The sequence below is a fragment of the Callithrix jacchus genome, chromosome 10 (assembly GCF_049354715.1).
Source record: "Callithrix jacchus isolate 240 chromosome 10, calJac240_pri, whole genome shotgun sequence".
NCBI lineage: Eukaryota > Metazoa > Chordata > Mammalia > Primates > Cebidae > Callithrix > Callithrix jacchus.
Genome location: NC_133511.1, coordinates 114,811,302 through 114,834,692, shown reverse-complemented (window position 1 = coordinate 114,834,692; position 23,391 = coordinate 114,811,302). Strand labels below are relative to the sequence as shown.

The window sequence follows — 23,391 nt, the reverse complement described above, 5'->3', positions numbered from 1 at the left end:
AATTATGTTACAGTCACAGATAACCCTTGAATTCCAGTGGCTTAAAGACACAATAGCTAAGACCCAAACTGGGGTTAGATACCCTGCTATGCTTAGCCCTAAACTCTTAACAGTTACATTAACAAAACCATTCGCCAGGATACTACAAGCAATAGCTTAAAACTCAAAGGACTTGGTGGTGCTTTATATCCCTCTAGAGGAGCCTGTTCTATAATTGATAAACCCCAATATAGTTCGCCACCTCTTGTCCCCAGTCTGTATATCGCCATCTTTGGCAAACCCTAAAAAGATTATTGAGTAACCTCTTTTTGCTTTCACCTATTTGCTAACTGGATTCTTTTTTCTTTTTATTTTCCTTTTTTTGAGTGCTCTGTTGCCCAGCTGGAATACAGTAATACAGTGGTGCAATCTCAGCTCACTGCAACCTCTGCCTCTTGGGTTCAAGGAATTCTCCTGCCTCAACCTCATGAGTGCCTGAGATTACAGGTGTGTGCGCCACCATGCCAGGCTGATTTTGTATTTTTTTTAGTAGAGGTGGCATTTCACCATGTTAGTTAAGCTGGTCTTGAACTCCTGACCTCATGATCTGCCTGCTCAGCCTTCTAAAGTGCTGGGATTACAGGCATGAGCCACTGTGCCCGACTGGATTCTTTTCATTAAAAAAAAAAAATAACAGCTATATTAAGATATAACTCATCTACCATGCAATTGGCTTATTTAAATTGTACAATTCTTTTTTAAAATTTATTTTTATTCATTTGTTTTTTAACTTTTATTTTAGGCTCAGGGATACAGGTGCAGATTTGTTATGTAGATAAACTGCATGTCATGGGGGTTTTCATCATCTGAGTAATAAGCATAGTACCACAAAGGCATTTTTTTCTGGTCCTCTCCCTCCTCCCACTCTCCACCCTCAGGTTGGCCCCAGTGTCTGTCTTTCCCCTCCTAGTATCCATGTGTTTTCGTTGTTTAGCTCCCACTTACAAGTGAGAACATGTGGTATTTGGTTTTCTGTTCCTGTGGTCGTTCGCTTAGAATAGTGACCTTCAGCTCCATCTGTGTTGCTGCAAAGGACATGATCTGGTTCTTATTTATGGCTGTATAGTATTCCACAGTATAGAGGTACCACATTTTCTTTTTCCAGTCTGCTGTTGAGGGGGATTTGGGTTGATTCTATGTCTTTGCTATTGTGAGTAGCTGCAGTGAATACACACATGCATGTGTCTTTATGGGAGAATGATTTATATTCCTTTGGATACATACCCAATAATGGGATTGCTGGGTTGAATGGTAATTCTGTTTTAAGTTCTTTGAAAAGCTACCACACTGCTTTTCACAATGGCTGAAAAAATGCTCAGCATCACTAATCATTACAGAAATGCAAATCAAAACCACAACGAGGTGCCATCTCATACCAGTCAGAATTAAAAGGTCAAAAAATAACAGATGCTGGGAAGGTTGCTGAGAAAAGGGAATGCTTATACACGTTGATGGGAGTGTAAGGTGTACAATTCAATTTTTTTAAAGAATGCACTCATCACTACAATCAATTTTAGAGCGTTTTTATCACTCTGCAAAAATAATCCCACACCCATTAGCAGTCACTGCCCTTTTCACCTCCCCTTCTTCCTGCCCAGCCTAGGCAACCACTAATACACTTTTTAAAAATAGATTTGTCTATTTTGGACATTTTCTATAAATTGAATCGTACACAATGTGGTTTTCTGTGACTGGCTTATTTCACCTAGCACAGTGTTCTCAAGGATCATCCATGCTGCATCACGTATTAGTACTTCATTCCTTTTTATTGCCAAATAATATTCCGTCGTGTGGATGTGCCACATTTTTGTTGATAGGCCTCTGAGTTGTTTTCCTCTTTTGGCTACTGTGAATAATGCTTCTCTGAAAATACATGTATACATTTTTGTTTGAACACATGTTTTCATTTTTCTTGGTATTGTAGTCTGTTGGGCTGCTATGACAAAAATACTATAGGCTTGGTGGCTTATAAGCAGAAAACATTTCTTTGCCATAGTTCTGGGGGCTTGAAAATCCAAGATCAAAGGCACTGGTAGATTTGGTGTCTGCTGAGGGCTTGTTCCTCATAGAGGGCACCTCTTGCTGTGTCATCTCACAGCGGAAGGGGCAAGGAAGCTCTCCGGGGCTTATTTTGTAAGAGTACTAATCCCAGCTGGGTGCAGTGGCTTATGCCTGTAATACCATCCCAGCACTTTGGGAGGCCACGGTGGGTGGATCACGAGGTCAGAAGTTCAAGACCAGCCTGGCCAACATGGTGAATCCTGTCTCTACTAAAAATACAGTAATTAGCTGGGCGTGGAGGCAGGTGCCTATAATCCCAGCTACTCGGGAGGCTGAGGCAGGAGAATTGCTTGAAATCGGAAGGTGGAGGTTGCAGTGAGCCAAGATCGTGCCATCGCACTCCAGCTTGGGTGAAAGGTGAAACTCTGTCTCAAAAAAAAATTAGAGTACTAATCCCATTAACGAGAGCTCCCACATCATGATCTAATCAACCTCCAGAGGCCCCCACCTCCCGACACTATCATCTTGGGGTTTAGGATTTCAGCGTATGAATTCTGGGGGAACATAAACATCTAGACAATAACAGTTGGGTATATACCTAGGAGTGGAATTGCTGGGTCATATGGCAAGGAATCTGGGGGAACTGCCAGCTCGTTTTCCAAAGCAACTGCACCATTTTATGTTTCCACTAGCAGTGTAATGCGGGTTCCTTTTTCTCCATCCTCACCAAAACTTCTTATTGTCTATGGTTCTGATTACAGTCATCCTACTGGCTATGAAATTGTCTCTCACTGTGGTTTTGCTTTGCATTTTCCTGATAGTTAATGGTGTTGAGCCTCTTTTCACATGGTTATTGGCCATTTGTGTATTTTCTCTGGATAAAAGTCTTTTCAGATCCTTTGCCCATTTAAAAATTGTGTTGTTAGTCTTTTTATTACTGTTTTTGCTGGATATTTGTTTCTTAGTTGACCATTTTTTTTTTTCTTTTAGCACTTTGTATGTAGCCCTATTGAATTCTGGCACCTGTTGTTTCTGATAGTTGACTGCTAATGTTTTTAGAGCTGTCTTCTAGCTGACAAGTCATTTTTCTTTTGCTGCTTTCAAGTTTTATCTTTATCTCTGGCTTTCAGCATTTTTACCATGATGTGTTTGGATGTGAATTGCTGTATATTTATCTTACTTGGAGTTAACTGAGCTTCTTAGGTGGCAAATATTTTTTGTTGGGAGTGGTGGCTCACGTCTGTAATTCCAGTGATTTGGGAGGCTGAAACAGGAGGATAGCTTGAGGCCACACATTTAAGACCAGCTTGGGCAACATAGTGAGGCCTCATCTTGAAAAAAAACTTAAAAACTTAGTTGGACTTGGTGATGTACATCTACTTGGAGGCTGAGAGGGGAAGATTGCTTGAACTCAGAAGTTCAAAGCCTTTCTCAAAATTAAATAAATAAATAAGAACTTGTCCGCCACTTTTTTCAGTATTTTTCCTGCTCATTTCTTTCTAGTAATCTCACTATGCATGCATGTTTTGGTGTGCTTGATGGTATCTTACATTTCTGTGTTCTATTTTATTCATTTCTCAATTTTTTTCCTGTCTTTGTGCTTTGTATTGCATAATCATTATTAACCCATCTTCAAGTTCATTGACGTTTTCCTTCTGTCAGGTAAAATCTGCCGTTGAGTTCCTTTAGTGAGTTTCTAACTTCAGTATTTCCATTCGGTTCTTTTTAAAACGATCACTATCTCTTCATTTTTACTCTCATTTTGATAAGACATTGTCATCATACCTTCCTTTACTTTTTCAAACATAGTTCCCTTTAGTTCTGTGAAAGCATTTATCATGGCTGCTTTGCCATCTCTGAAATCTGCATCTGTGCCATATCACAGGCATTTTCTGTGTCTACTTCTCCCCTCTTGTATGGGGCACGTTTTCCCATTTCTTTGCATGTCTTTGGATTTTTTTGTTGTTGAAATCCGGACGTTTTAGGTGATATATTTTAGGAATGCTGGAGACTGATTCTGTCTTCCCTCCATGGATTGTTCTTGTTTTCGTGTGTTTGTTTGTCTAGTGACCTGGCTGAACCACTTTAGTGAAGCCTATTTCCCCTTTAATATGAAGCCTGTAATGTCACTCCCCAGAGAGTGTAGCCGTGGGCATGCACAGTCGCCCGGGGATGACTAGTCTTAGCAGGACTGTCTTTGACCGTCTTTTTCTTGGGTCTCTTTGTTAAACTGTCTGACTCTGCTAATATCACATCGAGATTTTACCCTCCACTAATTTTCATCTGATTTCTTTTTTCTTTCTTTCTTCTGCTTTTTTTTTTTTTTTTTTTTTTAAATACAGGGTTTCACCCTGTTGGTCAGGCTGGTCTTGAACTCTTGACCTTAGGTGATCCACCTGCCTTGGCCTCCAAAGTGCTTGGATTACAGGCGTGAGCCACCACGCCCGGCTTCATCTGATTTCTCTATTGTTTTTCACAATGCACTGGAACATAAATCGCTTTGTAGTCTGATACAATTAAATTTAGGACTTTTGCCGAGGTAGTTTTAAAGGCAAGACTTTGAGGTTTGTCTGACCCCAGGAAGGCTATTCTTAGTTGTCTCTTACCACGATTATCTCTGGTAAATGATCTGGCCTTTGGTTTATCTTGCTGCCCTAATGGAGCTACCAGCCACCGTTTATTGCTTACTACCAAAATCTCCACTGTTACTGAGAGCACCCTTAGGCTTGAACTTCCCTACACTCTGTTTCAGATAAAGTCAGTTCATCCTGGGAGAGCTTTGGAGCCCTTTGTTCTTATTAACTGCTTCTCTTACTGGCCAAAATCTTTGAACCCCTTCTCCAGATCTGGGAACAGGGATAGTGACCCACTTCTCTTCGAGTGATACCTTTTCTTTATGAGCAGGGCACTGAGTGATAATGATTAACTCTCCCTCTTCTCAGATTGCCTCCTCCAGGATGGAACCTGTGCCCTAAAACTAAAGGTAATCAAGACCCCCATATTTTCAGTCTGCTGTACCTGGGGTGAACCTCTGCTCAGTGAATAAGGACTAGCTGAAGAAAGTGAGCTCCTGATATTTTGTCCACAATTTCCAGGAGTTTGTCCTCTGCCTCTTGGAGTTTGGGAAAATGAGAAATGCTGGTGGTCTGTCTTTCCCAGTGAAATATTATGTCCTTTGTCTGGGAACTTAGGGAAGAAGGAGCCAGGTTTCTTTGACCACACCCATTCAGATTGAGGCCTCTATTATCTGTCTGGAATGAGAATGTGGGATTGAGGGAAAAAGAGAGGGGGAGGGGGGGAGAGAGAGAGAGAGAGAGAGAGAGAGAGAGAGCGAGAGCGAGTGAGAGAGTGAGCACACATATCATGGCTCAAGTTCCACAGACTCTTGCTGTTTTATTGAACTTTAGCTATTGAATTAATGTTTCACTTGCTATATACTATTAGGATATTTCTAGAGACTGTAAGTGGCTGGGGTTTTCAGGGCTATCAGTCCTGAGATACTGGCTTATGTCCTAAGGTCACCGGTGACTTCCACATCTCAATGTCCATCAAGCATTCTTCTCTCATCCTATTTGATCTGTCGGCAGCATCTCAACACCGCTGACTATTCCCTCCTTACTGACCAGTCCTCTTCTCTTGGATTCTGTGACTTGGTGCTATGATTTGGATATTTTTCCCCTGCAGCCCTCACGTTGAAGTTTGATCTCTAATGTTGGAGGTGGGGGCCTGATGGGATGTGTTTTGTCATAAGGGCAGATTTCTTATAAATAGATTAATGCCCTTTCTCAGAGGTGAGTGATTTCTCAGTACATTAATTCCCATAAGAGCTGGTTGCTAAAAAGAGCCTTGTATCCCATCCCAGGAAGCAACCTCTTTTGCTTCCTCTCTGGCCATGTGATCTCTGCACAAGCTGGCTCCCCTTCACCTTCCACCATGAGTGGAAGCAGCCTGAGGCCCTCACCAGATGCAGACGCCAAATCTTAAACTTTCCAGCCATCAAATCATGAGCCAAATAACCCCTTTATCTTTGTAAAGTATTCAGCCTCAGGCATTCCTTTATAGCAGCATAAAATGGATAAAGACATTTGACATTCACCTGGATTGCCCTGATGTGTAAGGCTCTAGGCTCATTCTCCTCTACCAGGTGCTAAAGGAAGGGGTCCTCCAGGCTCTTGCATGGTCTCTGTCTTAGTTATTAATTGCTGAGAAGCAAATTCGCCCCAAACTTAGTAGTTTAGAACAATAGGTACTTTTTACCTTACAGTTTCTCTGGGTCAGGAGCCTGGCTGTGGCTTAGCTAGATGTTTCTGACTTAGAGCTTCATATGGCTGCAGTCTAGGTATTGCAAGGTGTTGGCTGGGGCTCAGTCATCTAAAAGCTTGAGAAGGATTGTAGAATCTGCTTCCCAGCCCTCTCACAGATAGTTGGCAGAATTCCGTTCTTCACAAGAGCTTGGACTAAGGGCCCCAGTCCCTCACTGACTGTTGGGTAGAAGCCTCCCTCAGGCCCTTGCCACATAGATCTGTCCCCAAGGCAGCTAACAACATGAAAGTTGTCTTCTCTCAAAACAACTTATTGAGAGAGGAAGCACTCAAGATGGAAGTCAGTATTTTTGTCATCTAGTCTTGGATGTGACATCCCATTACTTTTGCCATTTTGCCTAGTGACTCATTGTTTTGAAATGAGTCACTAGGTTCAGCCCACATTCAAGTGGAGAAGATTGCAAATGGACAAAAATACCAGGAAGTGCAGATAACTGGGGTCACCTTGGAAGCTGCCCACCATAGGCAACCTTGTCTTCTCACTCTCTTCCTTCTCTCTAAACCACCACACACACACAGAGGCTTTAATTACCAGCACGCGTGATAGGGAGTCTATTCACAAACTTGTATTTTCAGCCCAGACCTTCTCTGAAATCTGGGCTCACAGCTAACAGATCAATTGCTACTTCACTTAGATTTCTCAAAACCTTCTCAAATGCAACATGCCCCAAACTGCACTCAAGTCAGGTCTTGTTCCACCATTCCCTAAGTGTGAGTTACGGTACAGGGTAAGATATGAGGCGGAGAGACAGTGATTTAAAAACAGTCATTTTTCTTTCTTTCTTCCCACCCACTCCCTGAGATGGAGTCTCGCCCTGTCACCCAGGCTGTAGTGCAATGGTGTGATCTTGGCTCACTGCAACCTCCGCCTCCTGGGTTCAAGTGATTCTCCTGCCTCAGCCTCTCAAGTAGCTGGGATGACAGCCGTGTGCCACCATACCTGACTAATTTTTTGTATCCTTAGTAGAGACGGGGTTTCATCATGTTGACCAGGCTGGTCTCGAACTCCTGACCTTGCGGTCTGCCCACCTCAGCCTCCCAAAGGGCTGGGATTACAGGGGTGAGCTACCGCGCCTGGCCTTTTCTTTCTGTTAATAAGCCAGAAGTTGTCGGGTGGGGCAGCTCTCCTGCACACAGCGTCTGGCTGCTCTGCTTCCCTTTGGAAGTTGTCTTCATTTGCACGGTCAAAGCTGGCTTGCTAGGACGTCCATGTTCCACCATATGAGAAAGGAAAGAGAAAGGATATAAGGAGTAAGCAATTTCCTTTTTTAAAGAATGTGACCCAGAAGAAGCACATGTCACTTTGTTCATATCACACTGAGAAGGCTGCAGGTAGTTGAGAGGGAAGCCGGAACATCTAGTCTCTAGCTGGGTAGTGTGTTCCTAGCTAAAACTTGGATATTCTATTACTACCTTAGCCTAGTGTCCTAGTTTGTTTCGTGTTGCTATAACAGAATGGCATGGGCTGGGTATTTTATTTGAATAGAAATTTATTGGCTCATTGTTCTGGAGACTGGGAAATCTACTGTCAAGGTGGTAGCATCTGGGCAGGGACGTCTTCCTGTGTCGTCCCATGGCAGAGGGTGGAAGGGCAAGAGAACACAAGAGAGCAAGAGAAAGGAAGAGGGCTGGACTTATTCTTTTATTGGAAACCCACTCCCATGATGACTAACTCACTTTGAGGTCATAGAATTAATCCATTTATGAGCATTGATCTATCCAACGACATGAATCCATCCATTACTCCATCCATGAGCCCTAATGACCTGATCACTTCTTCAAGTTCCCACCTCTCAACACTGCTGCATTGGGGATTACATTTCCAACACACCAATTTTGCAGGACACATTTAAACCATACCACTGGGTTTCCTGGAAAGCAGAGTCTGGAGCTGAAGGTTTCCAAATAGGAGTAACTAACAAGCAGAGTGAAGAAGAAAGGAGAGAGAGCTCATACGAGGGTCCGTGTTGACAGACCGATCTAGAGAAACAAGACATGAAGTTGTATAAATGGTTTCTGGGGACCAGGCCCCTGGGAGAGAATGCAGGAAGAATTTCTCCAGTGGCTTCTCTCATTGGTCAAAACATTTTTCTGTGGGGTGCCGACTCTTTCACTTTTCTGGGTTTCCATGCAAAACATGGGCACCGTGCCAGGTCCAGTGATATCAGCAGAAGCTCACGTGGCAGATGAGAAGGGCATGGCGGGAGCCAGAGGGGAGGGAGCCATCAAACTGTGCCTGCTTTGGGTCCATCAGAGCCCTCCCAGAGCTGAAAAAAACAGGTAAGTGAGCCTGAGATTGGAAGTGGCGTGTCAGAGGACTCTGTTGCAATCACTGAAGGAGAAAGGAGAAAGCAGATACTGGGCCTTGCTCACCAGTTCAGCCACACCATATTTATGTAGTTCCAGCAAGTGAGAAGTCCAAGACATCCTGACATCTCCCTTTTCCTTATACCCATACCCAATCCAACATATTGCTCAAATCTACTTACTTCTCTGCATTTGTCTACCACACTCTTCATCCAGGCCCCTATCGTCTCTCCTGGGGATTCACGTTGCCTTATTGGGCTCTGGTCCTCTTGCCCTCTTGCTCTCTTGTGTTCTCTTGCCCTTCTGCCATGGGATGACACAGCAAGAAGGCCCTGGCTGGAGGCTACCACTTTGACACTGGACTTCCCAGTCTCAAGAACCATGAGCCAATACATTTCTATTCATATAAAATACCTGGTCCCTGCCATTCTGTGATAGCAACACGAAACAAACTAGGGCACTAGGCTAAGGTGCTCGTCTTCTGTCCTATCCGCGTTGGGCATTCAGCCAGTGTGGTTTTGTGTGACACCAACCGCATCCTGTCACCATGTGCTGCCAATGAAAACCCTTCAACAGCTTTCCATTGCTTGGAGGATACAGGCAAAACTGCTCAAGGTGTCCCACAAAGCCGAATGTGGTCTGGCTCCTTGTCTTCTCTTACAACACGGTCCTCATTGTCTCTGTTCCAGCCTCCTGCCTTCTTTCAGCCTCTGCTCTCTCAAGCTCCCAGCCTCTGCAGGACCATCGTACACGCTCTGCCCAGTGCTTGTTGTAATTGTTTGCCACGCTTTTCACCTTTCTGCCTTCTTATCCTGTAGCTCTCAGCACTGTTACCATTTTCTTAGGAACGTCTTTCCAAATTTTTGTGACCTGTTATATGTGTATCTGTTCTTGGATTCTCTAAGAGGCTGGCTAAACATCTATTTCAGGCATTAGAGAAACGAGGTCACTCTGAGTTTTCATCACATGCTATTTGATTCCTTTTAGCATAAGATAGTTTCAAAGACGACATTATGGGAAAAATAAACCTTTTGGGCCTTTCTTTACACCAATCTTTAAATCGTTTGTTTCCATTTAAAATAGATTATGGAGGGGGCCGTGATTTTTTTCCAGTCCTTTAAAGTCTCTGAAAGTCAGACTCTAAAAATCCCGTCTGTGAACATAACTCTCCTTGTAATACTTTGCACAGTTCACAGCTCTACTTTTTTTACCTCATTCTTTAGTGGATGCCCCTCTCCCTGGCAAGGCTCTGTCTTTCCAGGGCAGAGTCCTGGGTGTGGATTTGATTTACCATTGAGCTTAGCATAGGGTCCCCTAGAGAGGAAGGACTCAGTGGACATTTTTTGAGTGATTCACAGAGCCCTGAAGCCCCGGATCTGGCTCAGTCACTAATTACTGGGTCTGCTCCACTAATTAGCTGTGTCCATTCCAACCTGTGTGTGCTGAAGTTCCCCTGTCTTACAAGAATGGCTGCTGCCTGAGAAACAGGAAAATGTATTTCCAGAAAGAGGGAAGGGAAAATATACACACACATTTTAACAGATCTCACTAGTTAAGTCTGCGGGTGACCTTTAGGGTCTCAGGGCTGACATTGGAATAACTGGGAGAGCTCATGGATAAACAATATCTCCATAGACACCTAACTTGGGCCAGCTCAACTATGCAGCCGTCTTTTTCCCCATGCTAAAATTAGTAAGTGTATCGAAAGATAGTTCAGTGCAAAGTTCATTGAGATAAAAGATTCAGATAAGGGCCTCAGCAAAGAAACAGGTGAAAGGGCACCTAAGAAATGCTCAATAAATGTCTTTAGTGGTGGGTAATGAGTGGAAACTGGGATGGCTGTCCTGAGAGCAACCACAAGGTGGCGCTAGGTGCTCAGCAATGAGATTACGGCCTCCGGGGACTTGACTCAACTTTTTCTTATCAACGTCAGCTTATTTAAAGGAAAAAAAAAAAAAAAAAAAAAAAAAAAAAGGCAACTTTTCTTCCTAGTCCATAGTTTTCCTTAATAAAACGGTAACATTTTCTCGTTCATATGTTATCTTTACAGAGTGACACGCTTGAGAAGAGTGATGAATAATATTGATGATTCAACGTCTCTTGGTTTTACTCCTGCACCACCCAAAGAGAAAATAATAAGACAAGAACATTTCTTTTTCTATCTCAGTGTCATAATATGACATTGTATTATTACAGTGCAGTGTAACCACATTTCAGAAGAGAATGCGTAGCTCAAAACACCGAAGTAGATGGGGAGGCCAAGGCCTTAATTCTTCCGGAAACTGGACCGGTGCTGGGTTCTAGGGTGTGTTCAGCGTCAGAATCATCAGCAGGGTAAGTTCCTTTTGCTAAGGGTTCTTCTAGCCCCTGAGCCCTAAGGCTCCGGGGTAGACAATTCCAGATGCCACAGGGCCCTGGAAGAAGGAGAGAGGTTGGGCTTAGGTGGTCCCTCTGGGGTCTCAGGCTGCAGGGTCTGCCTCCCGGTGGCAGGGCTAGAAGCCAGCTCTGGGACTCCTGGAGCTCAGGGGGAGGTCAAGGCTGAGGAGCAGCTCATCTCCACCAGAGGTCAGCATCACCGAGGGGTCCGGGACACAGCAGCCAAACAGCCAGGCTCAGGAGGCAGCTCCGTGCTTGAGCGGGCTCAGCCAGGTCAGTTCTTTCCTCCTCCCCAACCATCCTCAGGCCTCGAGCAGTCCTAAGAGTGGGAGATGCTGTAGCGCTAGTGTTGTGCCTTCTTGGCAAGCGTAGATTTCTGCTGGATTCCCGTGGACCCGCGGGACCCTGAAACTGATGGGTCATTCATCAGCCAAGCCCTGCAGCATCCGGGGCAGCTACCTCTCTGTGCTCACACCGAGCTGTGGACCATCCACTGGCTTCTGTCAAAGCCTTGGGCAGGTGGGGCAGTCACTTTCTACACTTCAAGGAACGAACGTGGTAAGTATCATTAAAAAAGAATAAGAAAAAGTACTGGGCGTGGTGGCTCATGCTTATAATCTGGGTACTTTGGGAGGCTGAGGTGGATGGACTGCCTGAGGTCAGGAGTTCGAGACCAGCCTGGCCAACATGGTGAAACCCCATCTCTATTAAAAATCCAAAAAAATTAGCTGAGCGTGGTGGCGTGCGCCTCTAATCCCAGCTTACTCGGGAGGCTGAGGTAGGGAAATTACTTGAGTCAGGGAGGTGGAGTTTGCAGTGAGCCCAGATTGATGGCGCCACTGCACTCCAGCCTCCAGCCTGTGTGACAGAGGAAGACTCCGTCTTAAAAAAAAAAAAATAAGAAAAAAATATGACTTTACAAACTGTTTAAGATTAGGAGCTCTCTACTGTGGTAGCTAAGACTGCAGATCCTCAAACTGGCCCGCCAAGATCTGAATCCCATCTCCAATACTGAGAAATGGAAGGATTTTGACAAGTTTCTTATTGTTTCGTATCTCAGTTTCTGCATCTGTGAACTGGGAATATTATCACTATTGATCCTCTCTACCCATTGGGTTATTGTGGGGATTAAATGAGATTATTGTAATAGGCACTGTTAACCGAGGATTCGCCCTGTGCCAGACAGGAACCCAAGTCTGGTATCTAAGCCTAGTATCTCATAATTCTGACAATGCTGTATACGGGTGCCCTCATTTTGCAGTTGATGAAACCGAGGCTTCATATACTGGCAAAACCAGGATTTGAAACCAGGCGTTTTTGCTTCTAGAGTTTACTTTTAAAATTGTGGTCCTTTACTAAAACAGTGCCTGCTGAAGTGGAGTAAGCACTTAATAAATAAAAAACATTACTATTATTATTATTATTTGTTTATTTTTATTTTACTTTAAATTCTGGGGTACATGTGCAGGTTTTGCAGGTTCGTTACATAAGTATACATGTGCCATGGTGGTTTGCTGCACCTATCAAGGTTTTAAGTACTGTATGCATTAGGTATTTGTCCTAATGCTCTCCCTTCGCTAGTCCCCCATTCCCCACCAGGCCCCAGTGTGTGATGTTCCCCTCCCTGTGTCCATGTGTCCTCATTGTTCAACTACCACTTATGAGTGAGAACATGTGGTGTTTGGTTTTCTGTTCCTGTATTAGTTTGCTGAGACTGATGGCTTCCAGCTTCGTCCATGTTCCTGCAAAGAACATGAACGCATCCTTTTTTATAGCTTCATAGTATTCCATGGTGTATATGTGCCATGTTTTCTTTATCCAGTCTATCATTGATGGGCATTCGGGTTGGTTCCAAGTCATTGCTATTGTAAATAGTTACTAGCATTATTAACTACTATTGTTATTGCTGTTATTATGGAGTTATTTGTGGCTTGATCTTTATGTTTAAGGGTCATGAGTAATTACAAATCATGATGGTTTTACAAATTATCTTTTTATCATCACAGCTGTGAGCCTACGTGAATTTTTCTCCACTCAATCTCATTGTCCTTGTGAGAGATGGGTTCCATCTACGAGATGTCTGTGCCGTCCCCCCTTCACTGAAGCAACAGTAGGTCATGTCTGAATGCAGAAGCAAGGCCTCATGCTGGGAAAACACATCCTGACTGTAGAGCTCTCAGGCTTCTACAGTCAAAGCCAAAGGTTCAAATCCTCTTTTTATTACTCAGAAGCCACATGGCCCTGAGCCAGTGAAGTAACTCTCTGAACCTCAGTTTACCAATCTGTAAGACAGAGATCATGTAAGTGATGACATTGAAACTTACATCAGGGAGAAGCATCTGAGTGTGCTTTTGCAGTGCCTGGTAATACCCTTTACCTAATAGGATGTAACACATTACCTATTACTACAGGAGGAGGGAAATCACATCTCTCTTTGATTCTACTTTGTGACAAACTACCTGTGATTGGAAAATTGGAATTGGAGTCCTCTCCTTAATATGGACCTTTGACATAAAAAACTGTACCTGTTTCCTAATGAACCTACCCATCCTGACCCACCCTCAAAGATGCCTCCAGAGTGAGCGCCTCCAGAGTGAGCATCCTAAGGCTTAGATGTGATCCTTCAGCTCAGCATGAGCCAACAGGAATATAGCAGAAGCTGCATCTGTGATTTTAATTTTCTTAGGAGACACACTGAAAAAGTAAAGGAGGCTGGGCTCGGGGGCTCACTCCTATAAACTCAGCACTTTGGGAGGCCAGTGTGGGCGGATCACTTGAGATCAGGATTTTCGAGACCAAAAATCCAGACATTTTGTCAATATGGCAAAACCCTGTCTCTACCAAAAATGCAAAAATTAGCTGGGCATGGTGGCTCATACCTGTGATCCTAGCTACTCAGGAGGCTGAGGCAGGAGAATCGCTTGAACCTAAAAGGTGGAGGTTGTAGTGAGGTGAAATCACACTCCAGCCTGGGCGACAGAGCAAGACGCCATTTAAAAAAAAAAATGTAAAGGAAACCAAAGAAGTAAACTTCATTTTAACAATATATTGACTTTGATATATCCAAAATGTTATCATTTCGACATGGAATCAATAGAAAATATTACTAATGAGATATATTATATTCTTTTTTTTTTTTGAGACAGAGTCTCGCTTTGTTGCCCAGGCTGGAGTGCAACGGCACGATCTCGGCTCACTGCAACCTACACTCCCGGATTCAAGCGATTCTCCTGCCTCAGCCTCCTGAGTAGCTGGGACTACCGGCGCGTGCCACCACACCCGGTTAATTTTTATATTTTTAGTAGAGATGGGGGTTCCACTGTGTTAGCCAGGATGGTCTCGATCTCCTGACCTTGCGATACACCCGCCTCGGCCTCCTGAAGTGCTGGGATTGCAGGCGTGAGCCACCGCGCCTGGCCCTTTTTTTTTTCTATGAAGTCTTTGAAACCCAGTGTGTGTTCTACACCTGCAGTGCCCCTCCATCCACCTGGCCACATTTCCAGCGCTTCACAGCCTCGTGGCGAGTGGCTCGCCCACTGCACAATTCAAGGTTAGCTCTGCAGCAGCCCTGTATCAGCAGCAAAATGGCATTGGCTAATTTTCTTAACCTTATCTCACGTTAGTCCTAGGACATGTCATATTCTTTCTTTCGCATCTTTGCACGTTGGCCCTCATGGCATTCTCTGCATCCTATCTCCTTTTCCTGGCTGAATCCTTACATCAGCCCTGGGGCAGTAGAGACTCTAATGACTCCCTATTTTAAGGAGAAAACTGAGGCTTGAAATGATCACACTCCTTGGTGCTCCATGGCAAAGTGACTTGTAAGTGGTGACCTGACTCCAGCCTCTTTGTTCTGAACCACTCTTCTCTTCTGAAGGTTGAATGAGCAGGAATGCCAGGACTGGAATGGAAATGGGCTGCTGGGGGCAGGAGTGAGTGTCTGGTCAACAGAGGTATTCAAGAGACCGCTGGATGGTCCTCAGAGTGGGTGCGGTAGAGATTTCTGCACTGCATTGGGATCGGGATGCAGGTTGAAGATGCTCATGGCAGGTCCAGGGATGTGGAATGTTTTCTGTTCCAGGGAGGTTTATGGGGCCGGTTTATGGGGCATTGTGGCCTCTGGTGCTTGTTCGAGCCCCAGGGTGGAAGGCTTGATCTCCTCCTTTAGCTGTGCAAGGCTGGCTTTCCCCAAGCTCCCCTTGCCTTTGTGCAGCTTCTGGGCTGATTGCGCTGGTCTTCTCCCCTGGAGGGCCTGGCCCTGCATCCTCCCATTGTCAGTGCTGATATATATCTCATTAATGTAGACTCACTGTAAATATTTTTAGAAATACCACGTTGCTCTCCTGAAGGCTGGCAGGGCTGAGTGTGAGCCAGCCTGGTCCTGTCAGCCTCTTCCTGGCCTCCTTCCTGCCTCTGCTGTGCTTCCTGTCCTCACTGTCTCCTGCCCAAGTCCCTCCTCTCAGCCAAACAAAGGCTTCCTCTGCACCCAACCTTGGGGATGGGAGGAGAAGACGGGTGGCATAGGGACACCTGGACGAAACCCTTTTGCTCTCCCCATCCGAAGGTCAAGTGCATGGAGGAGATCGTGGCCACAACCTTTCAGCATCAAAGGCCGTCTCGCCTGCTTTCCTGTTCTCCCCACAGTGAGTCCCTTTTAAGGAAGGAGACTGTTGATCTAACCCACCTTGTTTACGAAATCGTAATGAATTCATCTGCTCAGTTTTTATTCATCAAAAGCATGCTGAGCAGCATGGAGTAGCCGGGGTCCCCACGCTGACTTGGTAAAGTCCAAGCTCGTGGTGCTGGTGCTTGACATTTAAAGAGGGTTATCTTATGATAGGGTGAGGAGAATGAACCATTTCCACAGCATTTCACTTGGGCTGATACTGCCTCTCCCCATGTCTATCATCGACAGTCTCTGATGTCAGCTTGGGAATCAATGGGCTAGTAACATTTTAGGTGTCTTTCCTGTTCTAAGTCACGAAAACCCAGTGCCCATTCAGATTATTCAGATTGTTCTAAGAAAGTTCCCTTTCTTTTCTTTTCTTTTTCTTTCCTTTCTTTCATCTCTCTCTCTCTCTCTCTCTCTCTCCCCGCCCCGCTCCCTCCCTCCCTCTCTTCTTTTGTCTTTTCTTTCTTTCTTTCTGGAGTTTCACTCTCGTTGTCCAGGATGGAGTGCAATGGTGTGATCTCGGCTCACAGCAACCTCCTGGGTTCGAGCAATTCTCCTGCCTCAGCCTTCTGAGTAGCTGGAATTACAGGTGTCCACCACTATGCCCAGCTAATATTTTGTATTTTTGGTAGAGATGTGGTTTCACCATGTTGGCCAGGTTGGTCTCGAACTCCTGACCTCAGGTGATCTACCCACCTTGGCCTCCCATTGTGCTGGGTTACAGGTGTGAGCTACTGGGCCCGGCCCCTAAGAAAGTTCTGATTGCTCCTGAGGTTACAGAAATGAGGGTCCTCCAATCCCAGTGCATTTATTAGAGGCTACCATGTATAGGGTGCCTTACCGAGTAATGGGGGATGGGTGGGTAATGGTAGGTAAAAGGGTGACAGGAGGTGGCTGGGAGATAAGGAAAGGCTTCCAGACTTCCTTATCCCTGATGCTCACAGTCTAACAAATAGCCCATCAAACTGGGTGTGCTGCTGTTGTGGGGAGAATGGATTCTCAGGTGATCCTGTCATTCATCAACAAGAGAGTCAGTTTGTCTCCCACTTTGGATCTTTTTGCAAGAAACCTACTTCTCCAACCACATCTGGAAGCTATTGCCATAATTCCCAGAATCATGGAAAGGCAGACTTGGCCGGCGCAATGTCCTCATGTACAGATAGAAAAACCAAGGCACAGAGAGGGGCAAAAGCCTTGTCCGGGGTACAAAGCAAGCTAGTTACTGGGGTTTAGGTAAGATATCAGTGACCCCAAGAGACCCCCTCGTCTACGCTATTTGAAATGCCAGTTTCCATTTATTCTCCTCATCGTTCTCCAGTTTCTCTGTCTCTGTAATGCTTATCGTTACCCGAGTTCTCTGCACTTACTTAATTTTCATCGTGTGTCTCCGTTCCACCTCTGGAATGAAAGTGCAGGAAACCAAGGACATACCTTGAATTGCTCACACTGTATGCCCAGTGCCTCGAATAGTCTGGCACATAGTAGTTGCTCAATATTTTCTGAGTGAATGAATTAGTAGCCAGGATGGGATTAGAATTCATATCCCTGGGTCCTAGGCCAGTGAGTGAGTTTTCTTGCTGTCCCCAGAGACTGGGGAGTTCTGGGAGTTTGCAGTATGGCCTTAGAATTTGAAATAGCACCAAATGGTGGAGTTGGGGGTGGAGAGGGTTGTTGAGGGGGTTTCTGTTTTAACCAGGGGGCAGCTGACCATTTGCTTTTGGTCAGATAAGCTTCTAAAGTAGGGTGTGTGTGGGTGTGTGCGCGTGCGTGCATGGGTGTGTCTGTGTGTGCATGTGAGTGTGCATGTGTGAGTGTGTGTGTCTCTGTGTGTGTGTCTGTATGTGCATGTGTGTGTGTGTCTGCGTGTGCGCCTAGGGCTGGGGTGGGGGGGGTGTTTCGCTGCTGGAGAAAGGGGAAGTGAAATTCCTAAGTGTGGGCCGGGCAGCCAAGTTATATCCCGCCTGTGTCTCTGCCCTCCCTTCCCCTTCCCCTTTCCTTCAGATAACACCACCAGCTGTTAGGGACACAGCTGTGGCTGCCTCTCGGGAAGGAGAGAAAAAGGCCCTGTTGCCCTGGTGAGTTCCCAAGCTGTGGAGTTCAAAGCAGACCTGTGAATTGAGGGGGCTGGAGCCAGAGCTAGGAGGGAGGAGGTGAGAAGTCAGGAAGGGACAGAAAGGCAGTACTTCCACTTTGATGTCTCCAGCCCACAGCTTTGGGTGGGTCTGGGTGAGGTCCCAGCAGAGGGGTTTAGCTTCCCCCCACCCCAAACTCTTAGAGAGCCCCAGTGAAGCACCTGCCTGTACTCCAAGCCAGATGTTTATTCAGATCCCCGATCCCACTGCCCACAAGCAAGCGCACCCAGTATACATGCCTCCGGTGAATGTGTGCATTCAGTGCACACTCATGCCTACAACACACACACACAAGCACACTCTTCTGTACACGTTAATGTACAAGCAAGCTCACTCTTCTACATGCGTGAATGCGTGCACCAACACACACTCATATCCCCATGCACACACAAGTCCAGCCTGCTCACAAGCACCTCCAGGCTTCACACACAAACCTTGCATTCACAGGCTGGGCGCGGTGGCTCACATCTGTAATCCAGCACTTTGGGAGGCCCAGGCAAGCGGATCACGAGGTCAAGAGATCGAGACCATCCTGGCCAACATGGTGAAACCCCATCTCTATGTATTTTGTAAAAATACAAAAATTAGCTGGACATGGTGGCACGCGCCTGTAATCCCAGCTACTCGGGAGGCTGAGGCAGGAGAATTGCTTGAACCTGGGAGATGGAGGTTGCAGTGAGCTGAGATCGCGCCATTGTACTCCAGCCTGGTGACAGAGTGAGACTCTATCTCAAAAAAATAAAACCATAAAAACTTGCATTCACAAAGCACACATAGCCAGCATGTCCATGGCCACAAGCCAAGTCAGTCTCTGCTTTTGAAGCCAGGCACAAACCTGGGGGTGGGGTGGGTGAGGGATTTTGAACCACTGACTCCAGAGGTCTCCCAGAAGTCTGGGCTCTCCTCACTCCTCACAGGGCACTGGAGCAGGTCCGGGTGCTTTTCTGCCAGGTGTCATTCATCTCAGTCTCATCACAATGCCCTGAAGAAATCACCCTGGAGCGAGAGGGACGTTCCCCAGGAAACCTGTTCAGTCCTCTCCAGCACAGTCCAGCTCCAGGCACCCCGGCCAACAGACTTGCCTTAGCTGTTGGCTGGCCACATAGCTCAGAGTAGATTTTCCTGGATCACTTTAGCAAAAGTCCCCTTGTTAATACAGTAGCGCAGCTCTGGGGTGAAGACCCAAGTCTTCAGCACCCTATTACTTCAGCACTTTTGTTACTTTAATTCAACAGATTTTACCAGGTGCCAAGTTGGGTAGGGGGCAGAAATGGAAAGCAGGTATCTGTCCCAGGCCTTTTATATGTCTAGTGTGCGGGCAGCTTCTGAGCCTCGGGACCTACAAGGTCCATCTTCAGCTACTGATCCTATTTTCCAGCCTGTCTTCTGTGTGGAATGGTGCAGTGTGGAACAGGGACAGATGGGATCAGGCGGGATGAGGAGTAAGCTGGCTAATTCTGCTCACTTCAGGCTGTCATTGCAGGGGGCACTCAGGCCATCTGGTTACAGCTGGCTCCTGTATGGAGGCCGGATCTTATCAGCACTCTACCCTGTCTGGTCCCAAATGGTGGCCTCTTCCCAGCCGTGGTTCCCAATTCCCTCCCCTCTCAATGAGTCTGGTTCCTCTAGTGAGATTAACTGCTCTTTACCCTCTCCAGGGCAGAGAGCCTGGAGCTCAGCAGATGAAAGGGATGGATCCATATCCTTTCCCACAGGGTCTCCAGGCTCCAGTCTGGCTCAGCACCCCAGTGGGAACAGCTGAGGGGAGGGAGACAAGGATCTGATTTCAGGAATGCTCCAAGCTCACTCACTCCCTTCTCTCTGTGTTTCTAGCTGCAAAGGGCACAGACACCTGCATCTTTCTGGGAGAATCATGGGAGAACTGGGATCACTCGGGTGTCCCAAACTTGGTCTTGATCCTGGAATGTCCCAAGCAGTAATGTTTACTCATAAAAGGGCCATCTATTATGCCCTCACCTGAGCCAAACTGGTCCCTACACAACTCCTAGGTCCCCTTTGATAGGTAAAGATAACTTACCACTGAAGAAGTCTGGTGTGGCCACAGGTTAATATTTCTGCCCAACCATACTGTCGGGATATAATGAAAACCATTCTGCCATCTGCACAGAACTTCTGTTAGCCAAAAATGCAGGAGCAAGAGGCCCCAAACAATTCCTACCCTGTGTACTGTGAGATGGATGGAGCCCCCGTTCTGGGTCCTATTGGGTGTCGCAGCCCCCGCTGTGCAGACTGCCAAGATTCCAGAGGCAGAGTCCTGTTAGCTTCCTAGCTGGCACCAGGCAACCAGGAATTCTCTTTGGCAATGGTTAGACCCGAGGTGGTTTCTGGATCAAGTTCTGGTGCTAGCCTTACATGTACGGATCATTGCCTGGCAGGATTCTTAGACCCTGTCTAATCAAGTGTGAGGAGTGTCTATAAGTAGTCACTCTATTTAAAATCTCAACTGGGAGAGCATATTTTAAGGTAAATTACAGGTATCCTGGCATCACTCTACATTTCTACAATGCTTAACAGATGACACACCCCCCAATTTAAAAAGGATTGGGCATGTTTCATTGGGGACATGGTGGTTTAGTCCATGGGCTCAAGACAGCTTTGGTTCAAATTCTGGCTCTGACAATGACTGCGGGGTGATCCTGGCTAACTGGCTTCACCTCTGTGCGCCTCATCTGTAAATTGAGGCCAATGAGAGCACCTGCCCCCTGATGTTGTTTTGACAACTAAAAGAGATAATAAATATATGTAAAAGGTATGCAATGTTTAGAAGAATGCCTGGCACATAGCGAGGGGGCAACATGCCGTCCTCATGAGAAACGCCAACGTACTCATTTCTCCACATCTCACGCAGGTAAAGGTCACGGGATCTTTCTGATTTCTCTCTCCAGCCTTCTCTCCTGTATCTCCCCGCTGCACTCTAAGGCTTTCTCTACCTCTGCATTTTATGTTTCCTCCTTCTGGCCCATCCTCTCTGTTCTTCTACCTTCTATTCTTGGCAAGCTCCTGTTTAAAGAATACAAACTTGGGGGCCAAAAGCATGTTTTACTTATCATGGTCTATGCTTTTTTTTTTTTTAAGTTAAAATGGATTTCTAACATTGACAAACATGGAGATTTCTTATAAAAATCCATAATTTGAGGGCCAGGCGCGGTGGCTCACGCCTGTAATCCCAGCACTTTGGGAGGCTGAGGTGGGTGGATCACCCACGAGGTCAAGAGATTGAGACCATCCTGGTCAACATGGTGAAACGCTGTCTCTACCAAAAATACAAAAAATTAGCTGGACATGGTGGCGTGCGCCTGTAGTCCCAGCTACTTGGGAGGCTGAAGCAGGAGAATTGCCTGAACCCAGGAGGCGGAGGTTGCTGTGAGCCAAGATCGTGCCATTGCACTCCAGCCTGGGTAACAAGAGGGAAACTCTGTCTCAAATAAAAAAAAAAAAATCCATAATTTGAAATTATCTTGGAAAAACCATAAGACTCAGTCATGCTGGGGTCCAGCTTTCTGCATAACAATCAGAGACTAGAGCTGAAGAGGCCTCCTTAAGATGGAATGGGCACGCTCCAGTTTGCCAGTCTTCACCACTCTCTATTGTCTCAAACTTGGCTTTTGAGTTGGACGCCCCCATTTTAAGATCTCTGCAGAAGATTTTCTGATGCACTCTCCCTCCAGACAATGGAGGATTTTGTAATAACTTAAGAAAAAAGTATATAATGAGACAGGGTCTTGCTGTGTTGTCCAGGCTGGTCTTGGACTCCTTGGCTCAAGCAATCATACTTCCTCAGCCTCCCAAAGTGCTGGGATTATAAGCATGCACTACCCTGCCCCAGCAATTCCAGCTTTTGTAAGTCCTTTGCCTTTGAGTGGTCATGGCTCATCTTCTGATTTTGTTCCAGCTCACTGTTACCCAGCTTTAGGTGGCTTCCCCAACTCTTCGAGGTAGTGGAAAGGGTGCGTATTTTAAAAAAGTCTTTCCATGCATCTTTCTTCCTTACTGCCTAGAGGCCCCAGAGAGGTGATGAGAAGGGGCAAAGTGATCTTCTACAGAATGTTTTCCACAGCGTCCTCCAGTGACTGCGTCTTTCCCTAGAGATCTTCCTTCTCTAGCTCAACTTCCTGACCCCCTGAGGTCTTATAGAAACCTCTATAAGGAGGTTAGTAAAAATCTGAGAACTGGAATGTATCCATGTTCTTGCCATGTAGTAATTCATACATTCATTCCTCCATCTATGGATTCCTCTTTTTCACTCACCCCCTAATTCATCCATCCACTTACTCAACAGCCATTCATTCACCTGACCAGGTGTGGTGGCTCACGCGTGTAATTCCAGCACTCTGGGAGGCTGAGGTGGGTGGGTCATCTGAGGTCAGGAGTTTGAGACCAGCCTGGCCAATATGATGAAACCCCGTCTCTACTAAAAATACAAAAAAAATCAGCCGGGCATGGTGGCAGGTGTCTTTAATCCCAGCTACTTGGGAAACTGAGGCAGGAGAATCACTTGAACCCGGGAGGTGGAGGTTGCAGTGAGCTGAGATGGTGCCACTGCACTCCAGCCTGGGCTACAAGAGCAAAACACTTCCAAACAACAACAATAACCAAAAAATCAGCCATTCACCTATGACATGCTGGGCATTGTGTTACGTGCTTGGAGAAGAAGAAAAGCGAATAATCAACTGTAGCAGAATTCACTTTATTACCTTGGGCAAAACGTTGACCTTGCTGGGCCTTAGTTTCCTGTAGATTTAATCACTTGCTGAGAGAGAATTTTGTCCTGGGTTTCTCCCATCCCATGACTCTGTCCTTAACCTTCTAAAGCATCCTGTGCCATCTGCAAACTGCAAATTGCTATCTTTACGAGTGTAGGGGGATTTCTCTAGAAATCTCTTTGTATAAACCATGAAAGAGGAAGGGTCAGAGCCAAGAGGTAGAGGAAGATGAAGTGAGAGGCAAAGAAGGAGAAGGCCCTCCTGTGACACCTGGTCTGTGTGGGGGCTGGGGGTGCAAAAAGGGAGCCGAGGGGGCCAGACCCGTCTGCCAGGAGGTCCTGCCAGATGCCCTGACCATCCTGCAAAATCTCACCCCCTCCTTGCTCCCTACCAGCCCTAGCTCCAGCTCAGGCTGGATTGCAATCTGCACAATGTGTCCCACTTAGATTGGACGGGTGGGGGTGAGAACGGGGAGAGCGGAGACCCCTGAGGAGAGAGTGAGGGAGTGCCCTAAAGGGCAGGCAGGAAGTGGTGGCCCGAGGACACTGGAGGGGTAGAGGCTGGGGTGAAGACCGGTGGCAGCCAGAGTGGGGAGGCGGGGCCAGGGGAGCGGACTTGCGAAAGCACAGATAATGTTCAGCCCAGCACAGTAGGGGTCAGTTTGGTCCACTTGCCAAGTGACAAAAAGAAAAAAAAAAGTGGGCTGTCACTTAAAGATCTGGACTCACAGGAGAGGGGCTGGTCTGGAGGTGGGAGGAGGCAGTGACAAGTCAAGGAGGAGACTGGGACTCAGGAGGGTGCGAGGAAGCGTCTTAACT

The 23,391-nt window shown here is 46.2% G+C and overlaps 1 non-coding gene across 1 annotated transcript in view; it reads left to right on the top strand.

The window, feature by feature from the left end:
* Nucleotides 1-14,090, top strand: part of LOC118145502 (uncharacterized) — a 48,919-nt gene extending 34,829 nt beyond the window's left edge. Inside the window, exons 4-6 of the transcript XR_013523433.1 lie at nucleotides 10,720-11,003; nucleotides 11,352-11,603; nucleotides 13,052-14,090. This is a non-coding gene — a transcript (uncharacterized LOC118145502). The remainder of the gene's footprint in view (nucleotides 1-10,719; nucleotides 11,004-11,351; nucleotides 11,604-13,051) is intronic.
* The last annotated feature ends 9,301 nt before the right edge of the window (nucleotides 14,091-23,391 follow it).